Genomic DNA, 15,535 nt, shown 5'->3' with positions numbered 1-15,535 from the left:
CTTAGGGAAATGATTAATATATATATATATGTATGTATTTATTTCTTTTTTTCTAAAATGTGACTATCTAAGTAATTTATTTCCTTGACTATTAATCTGGGCAACATATATTTTTGTAAGTATTCATCCATTTAACTTAGATTATCAGATTTATTGGACTATGTTAGGGCAAAATAGCTTCTAATTATTGCTTCAATTTTCTGTTCATCAATGGAAATTTTGATACTAACAATTTGATTTTCTCCTTTCCATTTTCAAATCAAATTAACTAAAGGTATATCTATATTGTTGTTTTCATAAACCAACTCTTAGTTTTGTTTATTCATTCACTAGTTTTCTTATTTTCAATTGTATTAATTGACACTTTTATATCCAGAATTTCCCACTTGGTATTCATTTTTTTGGGGGGTCCAATTTGTTCTTTTACTAGATTTTTTAGTTGCATGCCCAATCATTCATCTCTTTTTCTATTTTATGCAAGGAAGCATCTAGAGATATAAAACTTTCCCTAAGAACTGCTTTGGTTGCATCCCCTAAATTTTCATACATTGTCTCACTATTGTCATTGTTTTGGATAAAATTATTGATTATGTCTATCATCTGTTGTTTTCTCCACTCATTCTTTAGGATTAGGTTATTTAATTTCAAATAAGTTTTAGTCTATTTTTTCCTGGTCCTTTATTATATGTAATTTTATTGTACCATGATCTGAAATAGCAACTTTTACTGTTCCTGCCTTCCTGCATTTAATTTTGAGGTTTTATTCTCTAAGACATGGTCAATTTTTGTGTCGGTTCCATGAATGGCCAAGAAAAAAAAAATCATTCCTATCGCCATTCAATTATATCCAAAGGTTTATTATACTTAAATTTTCTAAAATGCCATTTATCTCCTTAACTTCTTTCTTATATATTTTGTGGTTGAATTTATCTAATTCTTATAGAGCAAGATTGAGATCCCCCACTAGGATAGTTTTTTCTGTCTATTTCTTTTTGTACCTGTCTTAACTTCTCTTGTAGGGAGTTGGATGTTATACCACTTGGTGAATATATATTTAGTACTAATATTACTTTATTGTCTATGGTACACTTTAGCAAGATGTGCTTTCCTTCGTTATTTCTTTTAATTACATCTATTTTTGCTTTTGCTTGATCTGAGATCTGGGTCATTACCCCTGCTTTTTATTTTTATTTATTTATTTTTTTACTTCAGCTGAAGCATAATAGTTTCTTCTCCAGCATTTTACCTTTATTCTGTATATATCATTCTGCTATATATGTGTTCCCTGTAAACAATATGCAGAATTCTGAATTTTAATTCAGTCTGCTATCCACTTATGTTTTATGGGAGAGTTCATCCCATTTACCTTCACAAATAAAATCACTGACTCTTTATTTCCCGTCTTATTTTCCCCAACCTATATATTTTTTTCTTCCCTCCGTTCCCTCCTCAACAGTGTTTCCTTCTGACCACCACCTCCCTCAATTTGTTCTGCCCTTTTATAGTCCCTCCCCAATTTTTATTCCTTTCTCCTTCTACTTCTATTCTCTCTTCTATTACCTCCCACTTTCTTTTACTCTTTCTCCTCCTACTTCCCTATATGATGAGACAAATTTCTATATTAAACTTAACATATCTTATATTCTCTCTTTGAGGTAAACCAGATGAGATTAATGTTCATACAATTCTCACCCCTGTTCTTCTTTCCCTCAATCATAATAGTTCATTTTTGCCTCTTTGTAAGATGTAATTAACTCCATTTTACTTCCCCTTCCCTTTTCTTCCAGTATAATCCCTTTTGTATCTGTAGCTTCTTTTATATATCATCACAGTAAAATCAAATTATACCTATGCCCTCTAAGTATATCCATAACAAAGATAGAATTCTCAAGAGCTAAACATGTCATTTCCCATATAAGGATGTAAACATTTTAAACTTTAAAAAACATATTTTTCTTCCCTTTAATTTTTTGATGCTTCTCTACAGTTCTGTATTTGAAGATCTAATGTTCTGTTTAACTCTGGTCTTTTCCTCAGAAATAAATGAAATTCAACTATTTCATTGAATGCACATTTTTTTCCCTTTAAAGATAATGCTCAGTTTTGATGAATAGTTGATTCTTCGCTGCAATCTATGTTCCTTTGCCTTTCAGAATATCAGATTTTAGATCCTTCAATCTTTAGATGTGGAAGCTGCTAGGTCCTGAGTAATCCTGATTGTGGCTCCTCGATATTTGAATTGTTTCTTTCTCTGCTTGCAGTATTTTCTCCTTGATCTGATAATTCTGACATTTAGCCACAATTTTCTTTGGAGTTTTCATTTTATATGTTATTTTTAGGAAATTATTCTCTCTTTCCAATCTCTTTTTCAAGGACGTGTTTTCTTTGTCAATTTTAAGTGATTTCTCTTTCTTTCTTTCTTTCTTTTTCTTTTCATCAAATCTATTTTTTAAGTAGTGATTTTCTGAAGATAATTTTTGGATTTCCTCTTCCCAGTCTCTAATGACCTTTCCCCATTTTTCCTATTGCTTACAATCTCTTTTGAATTCTTTCAAGAGAGCTTTGTGAGATGTAGATCAATTTATATTACTTAGGGGTTTCATCTAGAGATATTTTGTATTATAGCCTCAGGGTCTGAGATCTGTTCTTCTCTTTCTACTTAAAAGCTATTTCTGACAAGAGTCCTTTTTCTTTCTTTTTGCTCATTTTAAAAGGTTGAGGTCTGCTCATAGGGCAAAGGGGAGATTATCCCAAGCTTCTTCTACAATGACAACAGTTTCACACTTCCCTGGGATTGGTGCTGTTGTCTTTGTTCCTATGCTGAGTAGGCATGGCCAAGTTCCATGTTATAATATGACAGAACCCACAAATAGTTGGAGTATAACAGATTTCCAATAGAAGATATATTAGAAGAACTGCAAGAAATGTTAATCTCAATTAGGCAGGGATGGGGTTGCAGGCCAGCACAGACTCAACTCAATGCAGTATAATGCAGGGAGACCCAGGGAGGAGAGAGTTCCATGTTCTGGGGGAATCTAGTGGGAGGCTCAGAGCTAAAATTCAGCAGTATTTCCTACTTGGTCTTGGTTCAGAATCTAGTAGATCAGAACATTAGCTATGGAACCTCTAATGCAACTACAAAAGGGAAATACTGATCCCCAGAACAACGTGGGGCTTGGACATGACCAAATATCTCTGGGTCATATTTGTTTCTTGTAAACAACATATTGTTGGATGCTGTTGCTTTAATCCAGTCTGCTATTCACTTCTATTTTGTGGGAGTGCCCATCCCATTCACATTCACATTCACAAATATGAATACCAGCTCTGTATTTCCCTCCATCTTATATTCTCCCTGTGAATGTTTTTGCTTTCATTTTCCACCTGGTCCTTAGTAGTGTTTTGGGTTTTTTGACCCACCCATTCAGTACCAGTACCGACTCAGTTATTTTCTAACACCCTGCTTTCCTTCTCTCACATTTCTTTCCTAGTGTTTCTGCCCTCCCTTCTATGAAGTCCCTACCTTTTCTTTACTTTCCCCTGTTTATCTTTCTATGCTTCTCTTGAATAGAATAGAAATTATTGAAAATCCCTTATTCCATTGCGGATCTATTTTCTCCCCTGAAAGGTGAAGCTCAGTTTCTCTGGGTAGTTTATTCTTGGTTGCAATCCTATCTCCTTTCTCTTCCAAAAATATGGTATTCCAAATCCTCTGATCCTTTACTATAGAAGCTCCTAGATCCTGGAGAATCCTGACTGTTTCTCCTTGATATTTGAATTATTAATTTTGTATCTGTCAGTTTGAAGTATTTTTTTCCCTCAAGATTATAGTCCTGAAGTTTTGCAAAAATGTTTCTAGGGGTTTTCTGTATGGATCTCTTTTCAGAAGTGAACAATGGATCCTTTGAATGACTATTTCCCCCTCTATTTTTAGAATATTCATGCATCTTTTGAAGATCTTTTGAAGAATGCTATCCAGAGCTCTTTCTTTGCTCATGACTTTTATGTAGACAAAAGATTTTAAAATGGTCTCTTCTGTATCTATTTACTAGATTGGCTGTTTATGGCATTTTATATTCTCTTCCTTTTTTTTTTTTTTTTCTTCTTCTTCTTCTTTTTTTTTTTTTTGTTTGTTTGTTTGTTTAACCAAATTTTAATATGGCAAAGCTTCCATTTTCCTCTTCTAGTTTTTAATATGTGATTTTCTTCAGTTAGCTTTTGTATCTCTTTTTCTATCTGATTAATGACACTTTTGAAAGTATTGTTTTCTTTAGTGGATCATTTATTTATTTATTTATTTTACATTTTGCCAATTGCACTTTTACAATTTATTTTCCAAGTGGTTGACTCTCTCTTGCATACCACTCATTTTTTTTCTTTCTTTCTTTCTTTCTTTCTTTCTTTCTTTCTTTCTTTCTTTCTTTCTTTCTTTCTTTCTTTCTTTCTTTAACTTCTACCCCTCGTATTTGCTATTTAAAGTCTTTTATGAGTACTTACAATAAGCTCCTTTGGGCCTGATTCCAATTCATACCACTCTTTGAGATTTACTCTTTGGACATGTTATACTTGTCTGAGTTTGTATTTTGATCTTCCCTGTCACCATAGTAGCTTTCTATGGTCAAGGTACTTTTTGGTTTCTTGCTCATTTTCTTTCCCTTTCTTTTGGCATTTCCTCCTTTTAATTTTTATGGTTATGTTTTGCTCCTGGGATAAAGGAGACATTGTCCCAATCTTCCTGTGCCTCTCTGAGCTGTGCATTTGAGTACAGTGTCCCCTTGTTTTTTTTTTTTTTGTTTTGTTTTTTTTTTTTCAGCAAAAAGGCTTACTTCCCAGAATTTGCCTTCTGATTTGGGACTGGGAAATATCCTCACTGTCTATTCTGGGTATACTACTTGGTATGCTCTGGGAAGAAGAAGAAGAAGAAGAAGAAGAAGAAGAAGAAGAAGAAGAAGAAGAGCAGCAGCAGCAGCAGCAGCAGCAACAACAACAACAACAGCAATAGCAACAACTATAACAGCAAGAACAACAACAAAACCAAGAAGAAGAAAGAAGGAAGGAAGGAAAGAAAGAAGGAAAGAAAGAAAGAAAGAAAGAAAGAAAGAAAGAAAGAAAGAAGAAGAAGAAGAAGAAAGAAAGAAAGAAAGAAAGAAAGAAAGAAAAAAGGAAAGAAGGAAGGAAAGAAGGAAGGAAGAGAGGAAGGGAGGGAGGGAGGAAGGGAGGGAGGGAGGAAGGGAGGGAAGGAGAAGATAAAGGAGGAGGACAAGATGAGGAGAACAAGGAGGGGGAGGAGGAAGAAGAGGAAAAGGGAGGAAGAGAAGAAGGGAGGGAAGGAGGAAAGGAAACAGAGAGAGAGAGAGACAGAGAGAGAAAGATGTGTTTGGAAGCAAGGGGGTTAATAAAGCCATTCTGACATCTTATGACTTTTACTTCTATTCTGGGGAACATTGTACATATTGTTTTAATAGGGTTACTTTGTGAATAAATAGAGAAGAAAATTTTTAAAAGCTATAATAGACTAATCTTATTTCCTTTTTTGTGTGACTTTACAGGTATGCTAGGGGATGTCATAAACACTGAACATGAATTTCATTCAGTGAGATAACTGACAATGTATTTCATGGTATCCTATGCTTATAAAATAGAGACCTTAACTATATATTAGTACAGTTAAGTAGATTTGGAACAATATTAGTTATGGCCAAAGAAAACTGATAAATTATGATGAAGTATTTATGCTTGACCTTGGTTTTCATTCCTCACCAGGCTATAATTTATACTATATGTGAAGCGTTCAACAATGAACTCAGTCTAAAACTTGTATTGCTTTCTCCCTTATCTCACCATTTCAGCTATCTTTTATGTTTCCCCTTGTTAGAATATCAGTTCTTTGTGAGTAAGATTTGTCTTTATTTTTTCCTATTATTTGTATCTCCAGAATTTTTCCACTGTCTCTGACACTTGGTAATCATAGTTCATAAATGCCTGTCAGCTTACTTTGATTTTTGTTTTATAGTGTCATAATAACATGGATGAAGGCATAGCTCTGACATTTGTAAAATTTATGGGTGACACAGATCTATTATGAATGGATAAGTTAACACACTGAATGGCAGATGCAGATTTTAAAGAAACCAACAATTGAGAAGGTGGAGCCAAGATGGCAGAGTAAATGCAGGAACTTGCCCAATCTCTCCCTGAAACTGCTCCAAATTCCGTTAAATAATGAATCTAAATAAATTTTACAGCATCACCACATCAAAAAGAAATAGGAGAACATTTTCCAGCCAAAGGAAACTTAGAAGCTCAGCAGAAAATGTGAGAGTCCAAAATGGAGCTCCTGACCCAGCCCCAGTCTGGGCCTGACCTCTGAATTGGTTGTTGTAGTAGCAGACATCTCAGCTCAGAGACAGCAAACAATTCAACAGAGAAGGTCTGTGGAACCAGAGTGGGAAGCAAGTTCCCAATCCCAGTGCAAGCTCAGTTCTGGCCCCATCAATGGCCTAGACTACAGTGTCAATGAGGTGGGACCTCTAAATCAACAGCAGTGTTGGAAGCTCTAGATCTCTCAACCTGGTGACATGAAGGAGGATTTGGAGGGTCACTAGAAAGGGTTTGTGGCAATAGGATGAGAAATCTGGTGTGTAATAGCAGTGCAGCTATAGTCATTTATTAGTGGAATCCCAGCCTGGGTCCACACACTGGATCTTACAGCTACAGTAGGGCAGGGACACACCTAACAGGTCCAAGTGAAAAAGAGTGCTTGTGGTCAGATTCCTAGAAGGATTTCTGAAAATCGTGCACAAAACCCCTGAAGCTTAGGATAGTGCACTCTCCATTTCAGAAACACAAGACCTACTTTAATAAAAAGTTAAAAGTACAGTAATAGGCTGAGGAAATGAACAGAAAACAAACAAACAAAAAAAAAGTTCTGACAATTAAAAGTTATTATTGAGACAAGGAGGATCAAAACACATACTTAGAAGATAATAACAAAATGAAATCTCCAACATTCAAAACCTTTAAGAAAATAAGAATTAGGCTCAGGCAATGGATAAGCTCAAAAGGGACTTTGAAAATCAAATAAGAGATACAAGAAAGATCGCCAGGAAAGATTTGTCCTGAAGGGCCAGAAACAGACCAGCATAGGCAGAAAGAAACTAGTGTCCTGAGCATGCCAGGGGTAGGGATGATCTCTGTGACTAGAGAAGTTATAGGGATGACTCTGCTATAGGCTAACTGCTCTGCCTTGATTACAAAGCAGTAAACTGGCAGAGAAATTAAAGCTTAAAACAGAGGGTATTCTAAAAAACACCAGAACCCAACAAGATCTGACTTTAACCAACCAAAACTGGAAATGACTCAAGCAGATCCATATAACAGCCCTGCAGGCACATCCTGTATTTTGGGGCTTTTGAGGGGGCAGGTACAAAACTGCACAGCAGGGGGGCACAGCCTGGGGCAATAGAAATTCCCCAGCAGACTGTGCTTCCTGGGGCAGAGACACTTCTGGTCCCAGCAGGGTTATTCAGTGCTTAGCAGCTAATACCCACAGCCCCAGGGTGGACGTTGGCTTGGGGTAGTGAAACTGTCACTGCTCAGTGTCTAGCCCCAGGGCAGTTGTTAACCCGTCCAGCAGGGTTCTTTGCAGGGCACTTTCCCAGCTCAGCCCTGCAGGCCTGAGTTACTTCTGGGTAGGGAACTCTTTCCCAGAGCACTCCAGTACTTTGCTATTCTTTCTAGCTGGTTGGCAGAACAGCTGTCGGTTCATACATCTATCACTGCTCTGTAGAGGAATCTGGTAACCTCCTGGCCTTGAAGTCAGACCCTGCAGGCTTTAAAAATTAGTAAAAAAAAAAAAAAATCAAAAAAATGATCAATAGCTTCTATACAGAAAGAGAGCAGCTTTTCAACTCCGAGGAGACTAATAGCTGACAGTGTCCAGAAAATTGTTGGTCCCCAACACAAAAGGCTCTCCTAGAAGAGACTATCAAAAACCTTAAAAGAGAACTAGAAGAAAATTGGGAAAAGGAAAGAGAAGCTATGCAAGAGAGCAATAACTTCCTGAAATGTGAATTGGAAAAGGTAAAAAACTCCCAATAAGTGCAGGAAAACAGAATTTGTGAATTGGAAAAAGAAAATAACTCACTTAAAAAAAATAGAGAAATGGAAAACAATTCCAAAGAGCAAAACAACTCATTTAAAAACTCAATTGGACATATACAAAAAGAAGTAAAAAAAAGCTAATAAAGAAAATAACTCACTAAAAATCACTGAACAAATAGAAATGACTGATTCATTGAGACATCAAAAATCAATCAAACAAAACCAAAAAAAAAAAAGAAAGAAAGAAAGAAAGAAAGAAGGAAAGAAAGAAAGAAAGATTAGAAAAAAAAATAAAGTCAAATATTTACTTGGAAAAACATCAGACCAGGAAAATAGATCCAGGAGAGATAACCTGAGGATCATTGGACTATGCAAAAGAGAGCCTAGATACTTTTTTATAGGAAATCATCAAAGAGAACTGCCCCAAAGTAATAGAACCAGAAGGCAAAATAAGTGCTGAAAGAATTCATCAAACACCTTCTGAAAAAAAAAAATACCCTAAAATAAAATCTCCAAGGAATATTGTGGCCAAATTTCAGAATTTTCAGACTAAAGAAAAAAATATTATTAGAAACCAGGGAAAAACAATTCAAATACCAAGGTACCACAATAAGGGTCACTCAAGATCTAGCTGCCTTCACATTAAAGGATCGAAGGGCCTAGAATCTGATATTCCCAAAGGCAAACAAATTTGGGATACAGCAAAAAATAAACTACCCAGGTAAGCTGAGCATTTTTTAAAATTTTAAATAGACAACAAAACTATAATAATGGAAAACCTCAACCTTGCACTCTTAGAATTAGATAAACCAAACCACAAAACAAATAAGAAAGAAATTAAAGAGGTAAGTAAAATATTAAAAAAAATAGGTATGATAGATCTTTGGAGAAAACTGAATGGTGACAGAAAGGAGTACATTTTCTTCTCAGCAGTTCATGGAAGCTACACAAAAATTGACCATACATTATGATATAAAGACTTCAAAATTAAATGCAGGAAGCAGTAATGGTAAATGCTTTCTTTTCAGATCATGATGCAATAAAAACTACATTCAATAAAAAGTTAGTGGTAAATAGACCAAAAAGTAATTGGAAATTAAATAATCTCATCTTAAAGAATGATTGGGTGAAACAACAAATTATAGACACAATTAATAATTTCACTCAAGATAATGACAATGATGAGACAGCATACCAAAATTTGTGGGATGCAGCCAAAACTGTAATAAGGGGAAATTTTATATCTTTAGAGGCTTACTTGCATAAAATAAAGAAAGAGAAAATCAATGAATTGGGCTTGCAACTTAAAAAGCTAGAAAAAGACCAAATTAAAAAGTCCCAATCAATTACTAAACTTGAAATTCTAAAATTAAAAGGAGAAATTAATAATATTGAAAGTAAAAAAAAAACTATTTAACTAATAAATAAAACTAAAAGTTGGTTTTATGAAAAAAACCAATAAAATTGATAAACATTTGGTAAATCTGATTAGAAAAAGGAGAGAGGAAGATCAAATTAGTAGTCTTAAAAATGAAAAGGAAGAACTTTCCACCAATGAAGAGGAAATTAAAGACATAATAGAGGGTTACTTTGCCCAATTTTATGCCAATAAATTTGATAACCTAAGTGAAATGGATGACTACCTCCAAAAATATAGGCTTCTGACATTATCATAGGAGGAAGTAAATTGCTTGAATAGTCCCATTTCAGAAAAAAAGAAACAAGCTATTAACAACTCCCTAAGAAAAAATCTCCAAGATCAGATGGATTTACATGTGAATTCTACCAAACATTCAAAAAACAATTAGCCCCAATGCTATATAAACTATTTGAAAAAATAGGGAATGAAGGAGTCCTAACAAACTCCTTTTATGACACAGACAAGGTACTGATACCTAAACCAGGAAGGCTAAAAACAGAGAAAGAAAATTATAGACCAATCTCCCTAATGAATATTGATGTTAACATCTTAAATAAGATATTATTAAAAAAGACTACAGAAAATCATCCCTAGAATAATACACCATGATCAAGTAGGATTTATACCAGGAATGCAGGGCTGGTTCAATATTAGGAAAACTATCAGTATAATTGGCCATATTAATAACCAAATTAACAAAAACCATATGATCATCTCAATAGATGCAGAAAAAGCATTTGATAAAATGCAACATCCATTCCTATTAAAAACACTTGAGAATATAGGAATAAATGGACTTTTCCTTAAAATGTGCCATAGTATCTATTTAAAACCATCAGTAAGCATCATATGTAATGGGGACAAACTGCAACCATTCCCAGTAAGATCAGGAGTGAAAGGTTGCCCACTATCACCTTTAGTATTCAATATTGTATTAGAAATGCTAGTTTTGGCAATCAGAGTTGAGAAAGAGATTAAAAGAGTTAGAGTAAGCAATGAGGAAACCAAATTATCACTCTTTGCTGATGATATGATTGTATACTTAGGGAACCTCAGAGATTCTATTAAAAAGAGGTCTACTACAAAGCAATAACTAAAAAGTTATCAGTAATAATCCATACCTTTAGCAAAGTTGCAGGATACAAAATAAACCTACATAAATCAGCAATTTTAATACATCACTAACAAAATCCAACAACTAGAGTACAAAGAGAAATTACATTTAATTTAATTACTGATAGTATAAAATATTTAGGAATCTATCTACCAAGAGAGAATCAGAAACTTTATGAGCAAAACTACAAAACACTTTCCATACAAACTAAGTCTGATCTAACCAACTAGAAAAATATTAAATACTCTTGGATTAGGTGAGCAAATATAATAAAAATGACAATACTACCCAAACTAATCTATTTATTTAGCACTATACCAATCAGACTCCCAAATAAGTATTTTAATGACCTAGAAAAAATAACAACAAAGTTCATATGGAAAAATAAAAGGTCAAGAATTTCAAGGGAATTAATGCAAAAAAAATCAAATGAAAATGGCATTTGATCTGTACCAGATCTAAAATCACATTATAAATTCTTAAATTATATTACAAAACTTATATTATAAATTATAAAGTCACCAAAACCATTTGGTAGTGGCTAAGAAATAGACTAGTTGATTAATGGAATAGGTTAGGTTCAAAGGACAAAACAGCCAATAACTTTAATAATCTAGGTTTTGACAAACCCAAAGACCCCACTTTTGGGGATAAGAACTCATTATTTTACAAATATTGCTGGGAAAATTGGTGATTAGTATGGCAGAAACTAGGCATTGACCCACTCTTAACACCCTATACCAAGATAAGGTCAAAATGGGTTCATAACCTAAGCTTAAAGAATGAGATTATAAATAAATAGGAAGAACATATGATAGTTTACCTCTCAAACCTGTGGAAGAGGAAGGAATTTATGACCAAAGGAAAAATAGAGATCATTATTGATTACAAAATAGAAAATTTTGATTATATCAAATAGAAAAGTTTTTGTACAAACAAAACTAATGCAAATAAGAATAGAAGGGTTCTGATAAAGGCCTAATTTCCAAAATATATATAGAGAATTGACTCTAATTTATAAGAAATCAAGCCATTCTCCGATTGATAAATGTCAAAGGATATGAACAGACAATTCTCAGATGACAACATTGAAACTATTTCTAGCCATGTGAAAAGATGCTCCAAGTCATTATTAATCAGAGAAATGCAAATTAATACAACACTGAGATGCCCCTACATACCTGTCAGATTGTCTAGAATGACAGAGAATTATAATGTGGAATTTTGGAGGAGATGTGGGAAAACAGGGACACTAATACCCTATTGGTCAGAAGTGAATATATCCAGACATTCTGGAGAGCAATTTGAAACTATGCTCAAAAAGTTATCAAATTGTACATACCCTTTGATACAGCAATGTTTCTACTGGGCTTATACGCCAAAGAGATACTAAAGAAGGGAATGGGACTTGTATGTGCCAAAATGTTTGTGACAGCCCTGTTTGTAGTGGCTAGAAACTGGAAAATGAATGGATACCCATCAATTGGAGAATGGTTTGGTAAATTGTGGTATATGAATGTTATGGAATATTATTGTTCTGTAAGAAATGACCAGCAGGATGAATACAGAGAGGATTGAAGAGACTTGTATGGACTGATGCTAAGTGAAATGAGCAGAACAAGGAGATCATTATACACAGCAACAACAATACTGTATGAGGATGTATTCTGATGGAAGAGGATTTCTTTGACAAAGAGATCTAACTCAGTTTCAATTGATCAATGATGGACAGAAGCAGTGACACCCAAAGAAAGAACACTGGGAAATGAATATAAACGGTATTTTTGTTTTTCTTCCCAGATTATTTTTACCTTTTGAATCCAATTCTTTCTGTGCAACAAGAGAGCAGTTAGGTTCTGTACACATATATTGTATCTGGGATATACTGTGACATATCTAACATGTATAGGACTGCTTGCCATCTGGGGTAGGGGGTGGAGGGATGGAGGGGAAAAGTCAGAACAGAAGTGAGTGCAAGGGATAATGTTGTAAAAAAAAAATTACCCAGGCATGGGTTCTATCAATAAATGTTATAAATATGAAAAAAATATTTTGACAAACTGTAATACATGTAGAGGAAGGGAGATAGGACAGTCAGATTATATATATATTTTCTATATTTACTTGCAGGGTAGTTAACCAGAAGAGAAAAATGGTGGAGAGGAGGGAGGAATAGCATGACTATTGCTTTCATTGTATAGGATAGAGATTCTTTTTTTTTTTTCCTGCTTGAACCCAGAAAAAATAACTAGGAACAATGACTAAGAGTTGCATAGAAATAGATTTAAGTTTACAATTTTAAGCTTCCTTAAAGAGTTGACCAAATGGGGAATGCTGGAGCAGGCAATGGAATCATCATCTCTCGACACTTTTAAGACAAGATTGGGTGTGTATTTGTAAGGTATTTTGTAAAGTTAATTTCTGTTTACATTTGAATGTGACAATCTGTCTTAGCTTAGTCAAACTCTGATATTTTCTTTTTCTATTTCACAGGAAAAAATGCCCTTTCAGAAGAAATATTTGAGTTGCCTTATCTCTTTGTCTCTCAAAAGTTTCTCTAACTTTATTAAAATCCTTAATTTTACATATTTAATTAAAGATTTTAAATAGTGAGCTTAAGAATCACAGTACTTATGTCCCAATGCAGATTTTGCCAACTAGAGGAATTTTGCAATAGAAAATCACAGGATCTAAGATTTAGAATCTAAAGGGAACTCAGAGACTTTCTAGTACAATCCTCTTTCATATTGTAGTTGAAGAAACTGAGACTCAGAAAGATTAAATGCGTTTACCACGATCAGTCAGATAATATCAGAATTATAATTTGAGCAAAGATTGTCTGACTTAACAGAAAGTATTTTTTTTTATCTACCATGCTTCCTTGGAATCAGGATGATATAATTCTCAATTTCTCTTTATACTCACTGTAAAACTTGAATCAAGTAACATAAACTTTTGCAAGTTCAGCTTTCTCATCTCGAAAAATAGGAATCATCATAATACTTGTCATCATCATCATCATCATCATCATCATCATCATCATACTATTCAGGTCAAGTGAGAATGAGAAATATTAAATATTTGTGAGCATTAAAATGGCACAGAAGTGCAAGTTTTCATTAATAAAAGCATTAATACTGTTAATTATTATATTTGTGACTTTAACAATTGACACAGTTTCTTCTACCCTCATTTTCCTAATCTATACAATAAGATGTTCAGAATAAATTAGGCTTAGAACTCCTTTGAATCTTCTAACATACTATAATCCTGTGATTTTTTATCAATTTGGAGAATATTAGGAAAATAACAATAATACAAAATTTTCAATACTGAAGTTTAGATCTCTGTCTAGTTTTGGTCCCAAGGGTGAAGTGTTCCAGGAGATTTTAATGTGATTAATTAAAAAATATATATATGATTAAAGGTGTAACTAAGTTACATAATATTTTATATACATGTATATGTATATATATGTGTGTGTGTGTACAGTATGCATACATAAATATTACATACATACAAATACACATATGTGCATATTGACTCTCCTGATACTACTTTGAACTGTTGAGGGATGGGGGTTGTTTTTACTTTCTCTTTCTTAGCACAGTACCTAATGAATCAGTGATGTTTGACTTATTGAGCCTAGAAAGAGTAGTTGGGGAGAGAAAAGGAGTAGGATACTTTGGTTCTAGTTCTCTTTCATTTATCTTTCTAATTATTTGTTCATTTGTTTGTTTATTTTACTGTTAGGAGCTCCCAGTGCAAAAATCTTCTCCATAAATGTGAATCGAGTTTTTCTGTTATTTATAGTCACAGAAAAAATTTGAAGGGTCTTGGAGATTGGCTAACTTTTTTTATGAGAAGATAAGTAGTTTTTTTGTCAAAGCTAGGACATGAACATAAGAAGTTTCCTGTGTAAATGCTGGCCTTCTCTCCACTATTGTGATGCTTTTCATTACTAATAGGTTTATAAAATTTTTATATGTCCAGAATTGATAATACTATCACTATACATTTTCCCTCCACCAATATCAATTATAAATTGTCTTGGAGAGGAAAGAATACTACTGCAGGAGTCAAAAGACCTGGGTTTATATCTCATCTCTAAAATTCATACTTTTAGCACCTCACCTTATATCCCCAGAAATATTTTGTTATAACTATAAAAAAAAATCAGATCTCTCTTTCAAATGGATTTATTTCTACACACACACACACACACACACACACACACACACACACACACATATGTCCCTTCTAAATCTAAGTCCCTTCTACTTCTAAATCTATAAATATATGTTATTTGATGCTTTTCAAGAGTTGCTAATGTTGCAGAATTCATCATCAAATAGGAAACGTGGTGATTATCCTCCAACAACAAGGCAAGTACTCTGGAAATGGCCCTATATGCATACTTTTCCACTTTGTTAGGCTTCAGCAGATTATTCTCTTTGGTGATCTGAAGTTATCAAGGATCTGAAGTTATCACCTACATTTTTATTAGAGATTAGAATATGACTTCAGTTAAATGATATTTACAATAATAATAGCTCCCATTTCAAAGTTACTTGAAAATTTACAAAATTATTTCTGGGAAATGCATTTGTGAGATCAGTAATATACGTATGAATCTATTTGTTTGAAAAACAGAGAAATTGGGGCTCTGAGAGGCAAAGTGACTCACTAAAGTCAATGCTTTGCTTCTCTAATCTCCCAAAACACAGAGTTAGAACTCACCAAAACAGTTTTACTTTGAGCCACATCTTGGTTTGAATACTTTTGGAATCCTTACAAAGTGTTAAATCATTAGAATTGATAGAGATAATATTTATCAAATTTAGCATGGTTCAGTATGATTGATCTGATGCTACAAGAAGATGTTATAGGCCAGAACT

Source organism: Antechinus flavipes, chromosome 1, assembly GCF_016432865.1.
Source record: "Antechinus flavipes isolate AdamAnt ecotype Samford, QLD, Australia chromosome 1, AdamAnt_v2, whole genome shotgun sequence".
In the NCBI taxonomy this organism is placed as follows: Eukaryota; Metazoa; Chordata; class Mammalia; order Dasyuromorphia; family Dasyuridae; genus Antechinus; species Antechinus flavipes.
Note: the sequence above shows the minus strand (reverse complement) of the source record.